Genomic DNA, 13978 nt, shown 5'->3' with positions numbered 1-13978 from the left:
TTACAGGAGTGTATTTGCCAGATTTGGAGCAAACGTTGGTGTTTAAAGCCAGAAAGAGTGATTCAATGGTGTATGATCCTTAATAGCCAAGGGGGGTTGTAAGTCTGACCACAGGTTGAAAACTGTCTTGTTGGCTAGACAGGTCACTTAAAAATAGGGTACATTGCGAGAAGCCTCACAGGGGCAGCCTTAGGCATGTGCAAGCTGTGCACCTGCACAGGGCCGCCAAACACCAGGGGCCGCCACGCCAATACTGTAGTCTTGTGCTGACTCTGCCTAAGTGTGAGAAATTATGACGTTGCACGTTCATGCGTCCTCGCGCACACACCAATTATATTTAGGCTCCTCAACCGGCACCAGCGTTTTCTAAATCCTGAGCTACAGCCGGCATTGTAAGGGAAGCGAGCTTGCTGCTCGATACCCTTCTTCTTCATTTGTTCTACGCTGCGCCAGACAAGGCATAGCTGAACCGGCTTTTTACCGATTCTTTTTGCTGCACGATACCCTGCGTGTCCCGTCTGAGGATTAGACGATGGCCTACCGCCCCCATCTCTCTCATTTAACAGGAAGCATTCGCCCCCCCGCCTTTAAATAATACCGCAACAGCATGTGCCCATTTTTTTAAACCTTTGCCGGGCGGGGAACTTTCTCGAACTCAGGAGGCCCCTTCCCCGCATACAATGACCATGTTTGACTGTGTAACCATTGCCAGCATTTATGAAACGCAAGCACGCCCCGCATTTGGTTTAAATCATGTCGACCCTACCTAGCCATTTTAACCTTTGCCAGGACCAGTAATAATTGTGAGTAGGCGCACGTATTTTAGGCCACACTCAGCCTTTCACGTTGAGCCCCGACTGGCACTCTATGACCAGCCATTACAGAGAGGTATCGATATTAATGTTTCCGGGAAAAGAGGCCACCGATTCTTTCTCTGTGGGGGGCTGTGCATCTGGGGCCCCTGTCATGGCCCTGGCACTGCAGCCGTCTGTGCCAGTCCCTCACGTCGTGTGTCACAATACCCTCCTCCTCCTAAATGTTATCGTTCTGAGACAAATTCGGAAGGGTAGGAGCAGCCGCAGGTACTGGTCATCTAACGCCTTTTCTGGACGTTTTATTAAAACACCTACCTGAGCTCCGGGATCTCCGCACCGCCCGGACCCCCTCTTTTCCGGGGCCCCCTACCTATGCTCCCTGCCCAGGGCCGCCATGAGCCTAGAGCCGCCCCTGAGCCTCATTTAATTGGCCTTTATCAGTGTAGTTCACCACATGTCATTTGGAGTACATGTACACGGTTTAACGTTTAAGCTAGTATCAATTTACCCGGAAGGACCTGTACTGATATTGTAAGTGCCTACAGGTCTCATCCCATCATGCACACTGATATTGGCTTAAAATGCAGGTCTGCATAAAAATAACTTTTAATTACATTGTTGCCACTGGCAACGATGTATATGTTTTTCTTTTCAAGTTCTGTCGACATAGCGCTATATGTTAGTGTTTCATCTACATGTACACAGGGGTCCTATATTTAATCAAACAAGCCAGTCCATTGTGGGAGCTCTAAACATCGCACAGTTCGATAAAATCAATTAAAGGCCAGAATACAACGAACACAAGTGCAGGACTGGACAATGTGTCTCAGTAAGATGGCGGCGTCTGGTATCCCTCTGCGGGCATTACGTGGTTTTCCTTTGGTCTCTTAATGGCTTCATCTGTTCCTTCTCATTTTATCTTTTATATTGCCCTTGGCATGTTCTAGCTGCCTCCGCCGCGGGACTATTTTCGGTCTAACCTCAGTGATTGTGAGGGTGTAAACTAAAACAATATTCAGACCAAACAACCGGATATTCTCCTGGGACTGGTTCATGGCTTGAGGCAGCTGAAACTGCAGTGAATACATTTCATTTATTCGTTTCTTTTCTTCGTGAAGCAGAGTTTCTTGTTACAAACTTTGAAATCAAAATGGGAAATATTGAAATGAATATGAAAATGTACTTGCGCTTTATCGATCTCCTGTATGGTGAGTTTTTATTTTGTATTTCAAACACCACCGTGCTAACTCAAACTTTCTTACATTAAAATGCACTGCTCAGTAAACAAGGCGATCAATAGGGCTTTTTGATTTAGAAACTGGACGCAGGTGTGCAATTTGTCGCAGCAGTAAATTGGCGTGACTTTCTACAAAAAAAACGATAGAAAAGTAATTATACCTACAAAAGGACATCGCAGGGGTTAGCAGAAAACACAAAGCTGAAGCTCAGATCGAGGTCAGGTTCACGCTGGGTTTGTTAAGATATTGATTAAATGTGAAATCATAGGGAAGAAAAGGAGAGAAACAGACAATAAACAATATAAAAGAAGGTTGTTACCTAAGTGGGGAGGCACACCGCAGAAAACCACAGACAAGACTAAGAAAAAATGGCTTCGCTCAATAATTTCTTTTTTTTTAAAGGCATGATGTCAAACAAAGAGTAAAATGAGTCCCACTAGATGAAACATCCTGCTTCAGGCCATGGACGTCTGCTGATCGGGTTTGTTTTTACATTGAGTTCCTCGTTGTTTATCTGATTTTGTGGCATTTTACCAACGGTATGGTACTTGCACTACCACCAAAAAACAAAGGAACAAGCACACACACACCCTTTCACTCAATAAATATTTAGAAAAGGTATAGTGACAAACAAACACCAATAGAATGGTCAGTCATAAAAGGTGTATAGAAGTAAAACAGGAATTCACACTAAATGAAACACCCTGCTTCGGGCCTTGAATTGAGGTGTGCTGATTTATTGTCTCTGCTTTTTAATATTATATATTCTGTATGGTTACTCAGGGGCTCATTACAATGTCGGGTGGAAAGCCTCTGCCCGACAGTCAGAATCTTACTGACCGCGTCGCAGCCCTTCCGACCAACTCAGTCGGTTTACAGACCGACTGCCCGATTACGATGTTTGCGGTCGGATTGTGAACCGGCCAGTCATTCCAACTCGGTTCCGACTGACTCGGGAGTATTCCTGTCAGGCAGAACCGCACTGTATCCACTTATGGACCTCGTTTCCGCCGTTGGGATTACGATGTCAGCCTTCCCGTGCCTGCCTTTCCGACACAGAAAGGCTGTCGGAAAGTGACCTTGGGGGCCCTGGCCCCCTAGCCCCGCGGCCTACGGTTGGTGGTCGAGGGGGTACCTAAGGTACCCTAATGTAAAACCCTGCACTGTGTGGCTGGCACCATGGGGGGCCTGCGAAGGGTGCAGGGTTTTACATACACACCCCATTTCCACATAAGATCCTGTGTTATGGCCGGTTCTCTGGCATAACACGAGCTCCCATAGGAAACAAAGGAAATATGACCGAACAGTGTTCAGTCGTATCATAATCCAGCAGTCAGAATCACCAACCGCAAGACAGTCGGTCCCGAATCCGAGACGGTGTTTGGCAGAGGCTTTCCACCCGACATCGTAATGATCCCCTCAGTCTGTTTATTTGTGTAGTACATTAATACGGTAATCATGGGGCGCATTAAAAACAGTAAAACCAAAGAAATACGCAATATCTCTCTGTAGGGTGCTTCAGGTGAGATGACAGTGCTCTTGACTCTGCAGCTGCGGGGACCAGGTGATGTTGAGGACAACCAGGAGCCGGAGCGAGCTGCTGCACAAAGATGGCGAGTGGTGAGGGGTCGGTGTCTGGCGGGAGCCCAAACAAGCCTTGGCAAAAGCAACCCATGCAGAAAGTAAAAAAATAGTGTGGTTCGGACGAGCAAGGTCCCGGAGACTCACCACACACAGGTGAGTCAGGGCAAGCCTGGAGCTACCAGGGGAGCACAAGAAAAGCAAAGTTGACCTTAACAGGCCAGAGGCACAAGAGTTGCAAGAGGAACTCTAGTGATTTCACCAAACAACAGGCCACGGAGCACTCAGTGTGAGGAGGTCAAAGATCCTTGTAGGAAATGGCACCAGAGGTTGGGGCTACTCGGAGCCCAATGCACTTGTTAAGGGAGTGCCAAAAAGCACATGCACTCGCTAATGAACACGGTGCACAGGGGTTCAGGTATTGCAGCCTCCACAAGGGATACTGGCCTCAAACTTGGTATGAGGGCAGCTCAGGGTCGAGGGACATAGAAACCCACCTCCTGTGTTGCTGGACCCTTTGGAGTCGGTAGGAGCTTGGGAACAGCAGACCAGTCAGCAACGATGAGGTGCCTGCAAATGCAGGGGAGTGACTCCTTCACTCCAAGGGAGATTATCTTCAGTTGTCCTTGATGCTCCACAGGTCCTGCACAGATCCTGTATAGTGCACAGGCACAGACGATGCAGCAGACTGAGAGGGAGATGAAGTCAGGCCCAAACGAAGTCTATCGAAGTCCGAAGTCCAGAGTGTCCAGACGGTCGACGTGCAGTGGTTCAGTTCTGAAGTACATCTTGTCCACAGCGAATCAAAGGTCCTACAGACAGGTAAGCCTTTAAGTACCAACGGGAGAGGGTTGAAAAGATTCAGAGGACCCTCCCAGATGAGAGTCTGAACAGGGGGAGGTTACTCCCATGTCCTTTGTCCAGTTTCGCACCAGAGCGGGAGCCAACGGCTCCCAGGACTGGTTTGAACTGGACTATGCACAGGGACACCAAGTGTGCCCCTCATGCAGACATTCAGTCGCTGGCAAGCGCACCCACCCAGCCCTAAAACACTAAATACTGTCTGGGAGGTGGTCACGCCTCCCTGTGACAGGATGCCTATTGTTCTGCCTTCCCCTGCTTGGCTCAGCAGCAGGAGGGCAGAAATGTGTCTCAGGTCGGCAGCAACCATTTTGTGATGTCCGGGACTAGAAGGCTAGTACCAGGGACACCAGGGACCCCACAAAGGACGCTTCTGAGGGGTGAAATCATACCTCCCACACCGGTTACCAGTCACATAATGCCCCATCATAGTAAGATATGGCTGCTTCACTGACAAACCAGGAGAATGGACTCCTTAGGATGCAGGGGTGTCCTGCTCTTGCAGAAGCATCCTCCCACTTAGAACCAAGCACACTGCCCTCAGGATAGAAAAGACCTGCTATAGGGGTGACCCTTAGATATAGTAAACCTTTATCTTAAGTAAGTGGTGCATGCACCAACTTACACAAGCTGCAACGGCAGGCCTGTAGTTCCATTTTGCACTTCCTCTCATGGGTGCCATAATACATGCATCAGCCCATGAGCAGCATCTGGAGTACATATGCCCTGGGTACATGTGTACCATATACTAGGGACTGACAAGGGTACCCCAGTATCCAATCTAGAGTGTACAGAAGTACATGACATAACAGTTTAGGGAGAAAGCAGAGAGACTGGGTTCCTGATTAGAAGGATCCCAGTCAGACTAGTCAAAAACCAGCTTAGCTCCAGGGAAGAAGTGGGGTACACATGCACAAGGATCCTACCTTCCTACACTCACTGCAACAAAACATGATCACTGTAGGCCTGATTATAAAGCTTTGCACTGGTGACAGGGCACTTTTCCACTCATCACATGCATTTGCTGTCTTTGGTTGACCACTGCAAAATATAATTTCCAGTTGGTTGAAAGGTCATCATTGCACTGTTTGACTGGTCCAAAAGTCCTTTTGTAAAGGTCTATGTAAAACTGCCCAAATAAGAGGGGGGAAAGCATTGGTAAAACCAATAGATCTTGCACTTGGGACCTATTGACTTTGCCAGTGTTTTTTTTAGCGATGTTGAGCAGTAGCCCTGTTCTTGTGGGGCATTGCTAGTGAGGAATATAAAAAAGCCTATGATGCGGCCAGCGGTGTTATTTTGTAGGTGCGCATATCACTAATGCATGAGTTTACATACTGACGAAGGCACTTTTCTTTTCATTTACAAATCGAATTGATTGGTAAATGAAAAGACAAAATGTGAAAAGGAGTTTTTTTAAAGGAGCGGAAGCAACATGGAGGGCATGAATGCGGGGGAAAAAATCTCAAGGAGAAAAGGCAATGTGGAATGTGGGGGTTGAAAAGCAAATGGCTGAGGAAGAGACTATCAAGGAGCTGGGCAGGATAAGATCACGGGTGAGAAAAATAATGTTGGGGAAGAAGCACACAAAGGTGAACCCATCATGGAGAGGGGTATGAGGGAAAGACACAGGCAGAAGTGAGCACACCGATCAGGGAGAGTGTCAGGAGATAGGCACACGAGTGAGAGAGAGAGCAACACGGAGCATGGTGGTTGGGGGAAGAGAAATACACAACTGGAAAACACATGGACTCTAATAGAGCTGATAACCAAAAAGATAAAAATAGTGCCTGAAACCAGTGGAAGGACATAAGTAATGTGGAAATACTCTAGAAGAGGGACTGTAGTGCTAGAGGCAGGCACTCCTATGGTTTGAAACCATGTGATGACCTTTGACTACCATGATCTTAATTGACTTTTGGTGTTTTATTTTACCCTAGCCTGAATGTATGTAATGTTTCCCTGAATGTGCACGTTTCCTTGAAGATATCTCTTGTGTAATCTTGTAGTTTTAAAGTGGGAGCTGTCACAGAGTAGAACAGCGATGCCAGGAACAGAATGTGTGGGATGTGAATTTGAAGGCATTAGAGAGAGAGAAAGATGTGGAATGTACTTCTTGGTCTCAAAGTGTAATGTTATGAGCAGTGGTGCTCAAATGTGCATTATGGTGTACATTGGGAGATGAAGTGTGCAATGCTATTAGGCAGTGGTGCACAAATGTGCATTGTGTTGTACATTGGGACGTATTATGAAGTTCTTACCATTGGATTTGACATGCCCTTATGTCATCTTGGATTCTGACTCTGTCTTGTTTGAGCTTTTTGCGCACATAGACAGGCCCCCTGATTACTCAAGTTGTTTAGGTTATTCACGTTCAAGGTTGCTTTTTTTCTGTGCTTTTGGAGATTGTTGAATGTACGGCCAAAGACTTTCGTAAGCGTCATTAAGATACAGGCTGGAACACATGAGAATGCAGAATGAACATAAGAACTCCTTTGCCTTTGGAATGCTTGCATGGAAAGTGGCCAATCCCAGTAAGTTTCCTTGGCGCAGAGGGAAGGCCTCTCGGAACCTTCTAGTGTGTTTTGAGATTATAAAGCTGAGGTTTGTTTACTTGAAAACTGGGATTTGAGCCTGAACGGGAGAAGGATCTTGCAGGAATCTGGTTTCTGAGTCTCCTGACCCCAGTTGTGAATCCCCCAGTCTAGAGTGGGCCAGGATGAAGTTTGCACTAGGTGATGTATTTTATTTTTGATTGTTCCCATTGTGATGCGTGACTGTCTGTGTGCACCTTCAGTTTCCAGGGGCTATAACAGTTATTGTGATGCGTGACTGTCTGTGTGCACCTTTAGTTTCCAGTGGCTATGATCATCTGAGGTGTGTTCTTTGAGTACTGGCTTTGTGATGTGTGAGTGTCTGTGTGCACATCCAAGTTAATCATCTGATGTATTTAGTGTATATATCTTTCTGATTTCTTGCAGGACATCCATTATTATCTGCTTGTGTTCATTTTCTTATATTATTACCCATGCATTTAACAGTTGCATTTGCCAAGTGAGTTATTATTGCTTGCATATATATATCCATATACTTTTGAATGTTGTTCATTTGACATCTGGGAAAGCCTTTCTGTTAGAGAGCATTGCATAAATAAACCCCCAAGCCTTACTCTGAGAACAGTCTCTGATGAATAAGCTTCCTTACATTGCATGCCTTTTCTCCGCATGCAATTACAACATGGTTATTACAACGACCACGTTGTAACAATGCATACCATTACCCCGCAAGTTGTAAAAACGACTTGCTCATGGGGGGGGTGCTGAATGCTGGAATAGTATAATTTACTATTCCAACTCCAGTCTGTGCACCAGTAGGGAAGGTGTTGGATTTTAAATCCAACACCTTCTGCCCCCTCCGCAAGTCGTTGTTACGACTTGCAGGGTAATGGTATGCGTTGTTACCACACAGTCGTAACAACCGCGCTGTAATTACATGCGTTGAAAAGGATCCGTGGTAAGCGCTGTTTACCGTCTCTGATGTGCTTCATTTTGTAAAGTGTAATCTCTTCCAGGTGGTGTTGTGTTGTGTTTATTGCTTAGTCGTGTTTGAGCCTCCGTGTGGGAGAGTAGTATCCTATATTATCTGGGAGTGCGAAGCAATACATTGACAAACACAAAAAGAGGAGGAAAAGCCCATGCAAGCTAACAAATTGGAAACAAACAAATAAGAGCGATATTAAAGACAATTATTTTCAATTATAACAAAGTTAACAAAAATTTAAATATGCACACTACCATTCTAATAATAATATTTTCTACCACAATATTTTGATCCACAATATTTTTGTAGTTTACATTGCATAATCACACATTTTTTGTAGTCTACATTATATGCATGAACTCAGTATTTTTGTTGTCAATGTTTTGACCATGATATTGCTGTACCAGGATTTTTTGCGTTCCATATTATAGCATCAGCGGCGGTCGGTGCAGGTAAGCGTGGTGGAGCTGTGGGGTGGGGTGGGGGAATTCGACAGACAACGGAATAGGACCTATTTATTTATTTAGATTTCTCTATTCCATAGTCTTTCGACTCCTCCCCCCTTCTGTCCGCCACACCGCGCTTACCTGAACCCGCCCCGGTTGTTTAGCATACAACTAACTCCATGATATCTTCTTACTTAGGATGCTACAGGCTCATGCGATGGAAGTTTTTCTACTGAAGCAACCTTCTTCTCAAGTCAAAGCAGGAGCATCCACCAACCTAGACTACTTGTTTCTTCCTCCACCTGTAATCATAATCTGCACAGAAACTTTACAGAAATCAATGATAGCATTATTAGCAACATTTGAAAAATAAACTTTGTAATGCTCCTGTTAAATTGAATTTTACACAACCAAAGAATGGTTTGCACAGGTAGGGCCACTGTAAGTGTGAGATTCTGCAGCCATATCTGTTTCTGTGTGATTATGATTTGCCATATTTGCCACATAATCCCTCATCTGATGCATATTTTGCAGATTTTAATGTAAAGTACTGCTCAAACAGATCAAACGTTACTACAAATGTAGCTACACATGTTGCGGTGCAGTTAATGGCCCTTTGCCAAGCCTGGCTGATGAGGGCTGTTAGCCCGAAACCGGTCCCAGGAGGCTTGTTTCCGGTCCAGGGAAGACATGGCTTGGCAGTTCGGGCTGGACTGTTCCCGTGCGCCTGGATGGAGTACTCCGAGAGAGGGTTGGGCCGTGTTTGAGTCACGGTTCGTGAAGAGTGGCGGAACACTTTAAAAAGTGAAAGAGGTGTCTGTTAACATCTCCGGTGGGGCGCTAGTTGGCAGATATTGAATCTCTGTGTGTAAGAGACGAGTTGGTAGATTCCCTGGGTGCTACTGTGTGCACCGTGACCAATGGGATAGTATTTGTTTATTCACCCCTGTCCTGAGGAGGCCAAGATTGCTGGAGGCAAAAACGCGCCCGCGTCGACATGCCATTTCTGACAAGAGGAGTCATATGATATTTGTTGTACCATATTTAATTATTTGGTTTAGCACAATCTTTGAAATAAGGTTCAGGACTTACTAGAACCGATTGTGTGGATACAGGACTTCCTCTTAGTGTACTCCCTGATTTGATAGGGGGACACTCGATTGACTTAGTGTGATCTTCTGGGTGAAAAAGGTTGATTTTGTACTAGAGTATTGTTTGTCCTTATATATGTTATTTGTATATGATTGTGGTACAGAGATCTGTGTATATATGTGTATATTGTATGATTGATTAACAGGGATGTATGACATTTCAACGCATGCTTTTACATCGCATGCCTTTACAACGCTGTTTTTACAACACATGCCTTTACAACGCATAGTGCTTTTGGGCGCTGGATAGTGAATTGTTTAATTTACTATTCCAACTCCAGTCCCCGTGGATAGTAGGGGAGGTGTTGGATAGTAAATTAAACCTATTCCCTATCCTAGAGCGCCCCCCAGCGCAATGCGTTGCAATGGTTTGCGTTGTAAAAGTTGCGCCGTAAAGGCACTGCGTGGTAAAAGTTGCGTTGTAAAGGTTGTTCACCGATTAACAGTATTACATAAAAGCATTATTTTGCAATACGGATTGCTATAAATAAAATTGGTAATCTTGATTATGATTAGGCATGTGATCATTGTATAACAAAAGGAATAAAAACTAATGTCGAGAATTTTGTTCCTACTTGAGGGGAACTGATAGTCCCATATCTTCTAAGGATTTCGAGATTGATCCCTCCCGACCATTTTCTGTTTTTTGCAGCTTTGTGTTCCCATGAGGCACAGGGTCAAGACTGATTTGCATATAACTGTGTCTGAACTGGGGTGGCGAAGTGAGCTAAAGAACGATGATGGATTCAACCCAGATCTGTGACTGGGGGTGAGTGTCTGAAAAGTTTTAGCGCGCTCCTTGTATCATCTCCTTGTGTTTGCTTTGTTCACCCTAAGTTGGCAGGGTATGCCCAGACGTGTGTCACTTGCTCACTTTGCCACTGGATTCAAGCTAGCCTGGCTGATGAGGGCTGTTAGCTCAAAACAGGTCCCAGGTTGCTTGTTTCCAGTCCATGGAAGACATGGCTTGGCAGTTCGGGCTGGACTGTTCCCATGAAGCACAGGGTCAAGACTGATTTGCCTATAGCTATGTCTGAACTGGGATGGCGAAGTGAGCTAAAGAATGATGATGGATTCAACCCAGATCTGTGACTGGGGGTGAGTGTCTGAAAAGTTTCAGAGCACCGTCCTTCATCTCCTTGTGTTTGCTTTGTTCGCCCTAAGTTGGCAGGGTATGCCCAGACGTGGGTCCCTTGCTCACTCCTCACTTTGCCACTGGATTCAAGCTATCCTGGCTGATGAGGGCTGTTAGTCCGAAACCAGTCCTAGGATGCTTGTTTACGGTCTAGGGAAGACATGGCTTGGTAATTTAGGCTGAACTGTTCCCACGGGGTGGCGAAGTGAGCTAAAGAGTGTCTGAAAAGTTTCAGTACTCCGTCCATCATCTCCTTATGTTTGCTTTGCAAAAGTTGACTGGTCACCTTGCATTTGCTTATTGATGTACTTAGGTGTGTAAATGTCACTAATGAGGAGAAACCTTGGCCCTGACAGTGTTAACATGTGTAAAAGTGGCAAAATAACGAGGCAGTACTATCACAAAATATGCTGCATTATGCTGCATATTTTGTCATTTCTTGCTGCATAATTTAGTCAACCCTGATCTATAATTCTAGTGCCCCACTGAACAAGCAGAATTTGTAACCTCGGATACATAATAGGTACTCTTTGTAAGGAGACATACATAATTTTTTCACACTCTTCTTCTACTACAACTCATGCTTGTAATTTCGCTATCAAGATCCTTCAAAATACCAAGCCAATAAGAGGTGTCAGAAATAGGCTGTTAATGTCTCATACTAGATGTTAGAGAAAGAAACATTCACTTAATACTTAAACACATGGTATCTAGACCAGTACTATATAACAAACTCTCTCTGGCGCCCTTATTTCTTTTCTGTACAGTAGTTAATTATAAAGATATCACTTCTGAGATCGTGTTAATAAGAATCAAGAACACTTACACATCACTGAGTGTTACATCATCCAACAGGACTGTACTCCTACCCAATGTCCAAATATATATAAGATGTACCTAGTCTTTTGGTCCACAATTCAAAGCCAACAGAACATGCATCTCTTAATTCACTACATAAAGTTGGTGCATTTATTCCCATTTTTATCCCAGCAGATACTTTGAAATGCCTAAAATAAACATCTATTACAACTCATATAAAGAACCCACACAAGTGGATATATCTGTATGTGCCCCATCAATAATTAGGATATATTTCCAACACTCTTGACCATGCATAGTCCATAAATGTCCTTAATTGCACAAGCGGTATACATCCACAACTTTTTCTCCTCCCAAAACAGAAAACTGGTTAGGCTTCTAATGGAAGGGAAGATCACAATTCAACTCAACATCCAACTTATATAGTATAGAAGCTGATCCAAAGACCACAGCATATGTCAACTTACATCAGCCTACTAGGCAACAAACAATGCAAATCAATACCCATAGCCCAATACAATTTGATATAAATGTGATCTTGTGGGCCTGGCCGGCTTATCTCTCTTAGAAGAGTCCTCCATACCGGAATATGTCCGGGATGAGCAACAAAACTCCCAGCAGCCATTTTTAAATATGGGGAAACCTGCATTCATTGGCTCAGTGCATATCCGCTCATATAAATCACACGACACAGCTTGAGAGTCTATCATGCCAAGTGGTGCCACCCTAGTCCTGACCCAAGGGTCCTGGACAGGGGTGGCACCACTTGGCAGGTTAGTTTCCGAGATGCCAGAGTCCAGGTGCAGATGCAAGGTTGATGGAAGCCTGTTTGGTCCCTGAAGCTTCAGTTCAGGAGGCCAGCCAACTAGCCCTTGGAGTCACTTTAGGTTCTGGGCTCAAGAAAGGCAGGTCCGGTCCTTCTCACCCAGGCACAGGGGCAGCAGATCAGCACAGCAGGGCAGCAGTGCCCTCAGAGCAGCAGTCCAGCAGACTGGCAGTACTTTCAGCAGCACTGCAGTCCTTTTTCCTTTCAGAGTATCCATAGTTCCAGAAATGTACTGAAATGTTGGTGTCTGAGGTCCAGTGTGTATACCCAGTTGAACCTGTGAAATAGGGAGAAGCTTCAATAGGCAGGCCTTTGAAGTGCACAGGTTCCCTGCCTTCCTGGCCCTGCTCTAGACTAACTACAGGGGGTATGCAACCCTTTGTGTGGAGATAGGGCACAGCTTATTCAAGTGTAGCTCATCCCTCCCATCATGCCAGTGATGGCCATCCAGTCCCACCTAAGCTCCCCAATATGTGTGACTGTCTAGTAGGTCTGTCAACGACACCCAGCCATGTAACCCAGGGGCGGGCAGCAGGCACCAAATGGCTAAGGCAAGAAAATGCCAAATTTCTAAAAGTGGCATTTTCAAAATTGTAATTTAAAATCTGACTTCACCATCAGCTGTCATGTCCTGCCAAATGCGCCTGCCTAAACTACATGGACCAGAAGGCCGAGCGTGTGGGAGGAGCCCGCAAAGCCATTTAGGGAGGAAACGCCTGCACACTCGCTGTACGTGATTCCCATTTTTTGAACCAGTGCCTGGATTACCTGTTTTCTCGATTCTGCTGTTCTTGGAATACTTTCTCAAACGAGAGCTTTTGGAGAGGCGTTCGGCGGCTGCCGTTCGCAAGTAACTGCTGACTTTGTTCATTGTGATCTGCGGTATCGAATTGTCATCTCCGCTCGCGTTCTTGGCTGAGACGCGGAGCGTGTTGTTTTTTCCTCAAACTTTTGCGTGAACGTTATTGCGGCTGCTGGCGTTCTGGAAGGCCATTATTTTGCCGTTGCCCCAGAGCTCAGGAGGTGACGGAGATTCCTTTCCTGCTCGCGTTCTCGGCTGAGACGCGAGGCAGGATTTCTGTGTACGAGCGCATAGAGAAGGCATTAGGGTTCGGTCTCCCATTACCGGACCTCATCTGTCAGCGGCTGCTACGGATTATTGAATGCCAATGGGCGTGAGTACTATATGTCTCCTGAAGAATTTATTGCTGGATATGCTTCGTGTATATTGAACTGTCAAGGGACTTTGCTTCCAGGACCTGTTACTTGTTGCTTGTGGGGGTTTAACAAGCAGGAATCGGTGTGAGTTCGAACTATTTGGGAAAACTTTTGATTTGGATTAGTTATCTCTGGAACTACTTTGGATTTGGTTGAACTTCCGTGTTGGAATCCTGTTCCTATAAGACTTACCTTCAATCAGCATTTTTTGTCCTCTTTCTAAAGCTTTTATTTGGAAGGAGATTCTTGGTTATTGGACTTCTATGGGGAGGCTGGAAGGTATGAGTGAGTGTTGTGGCTATTGGTATGGGATTCAGGATGGTTGCCTGATGGAGTAATAACACGTTC

This window comes from Lissotriton helveticus, chromosome 7 (assembly GCF_964261635.1).
Source record: "Lissotriton helveticus chromosome 7, aLisHel1.1, whole genome shotgun sequence".
In the NCBI taxonomy this organism is placed as follows: Eukaryota; Metazoa; Chordata; class Amphibia; order Caudata; family Salamandridae; genus Lissotriton; species Lissotriton helveticus.
This window is presented reverse-complemented; position numbering follows the sequence as displayed.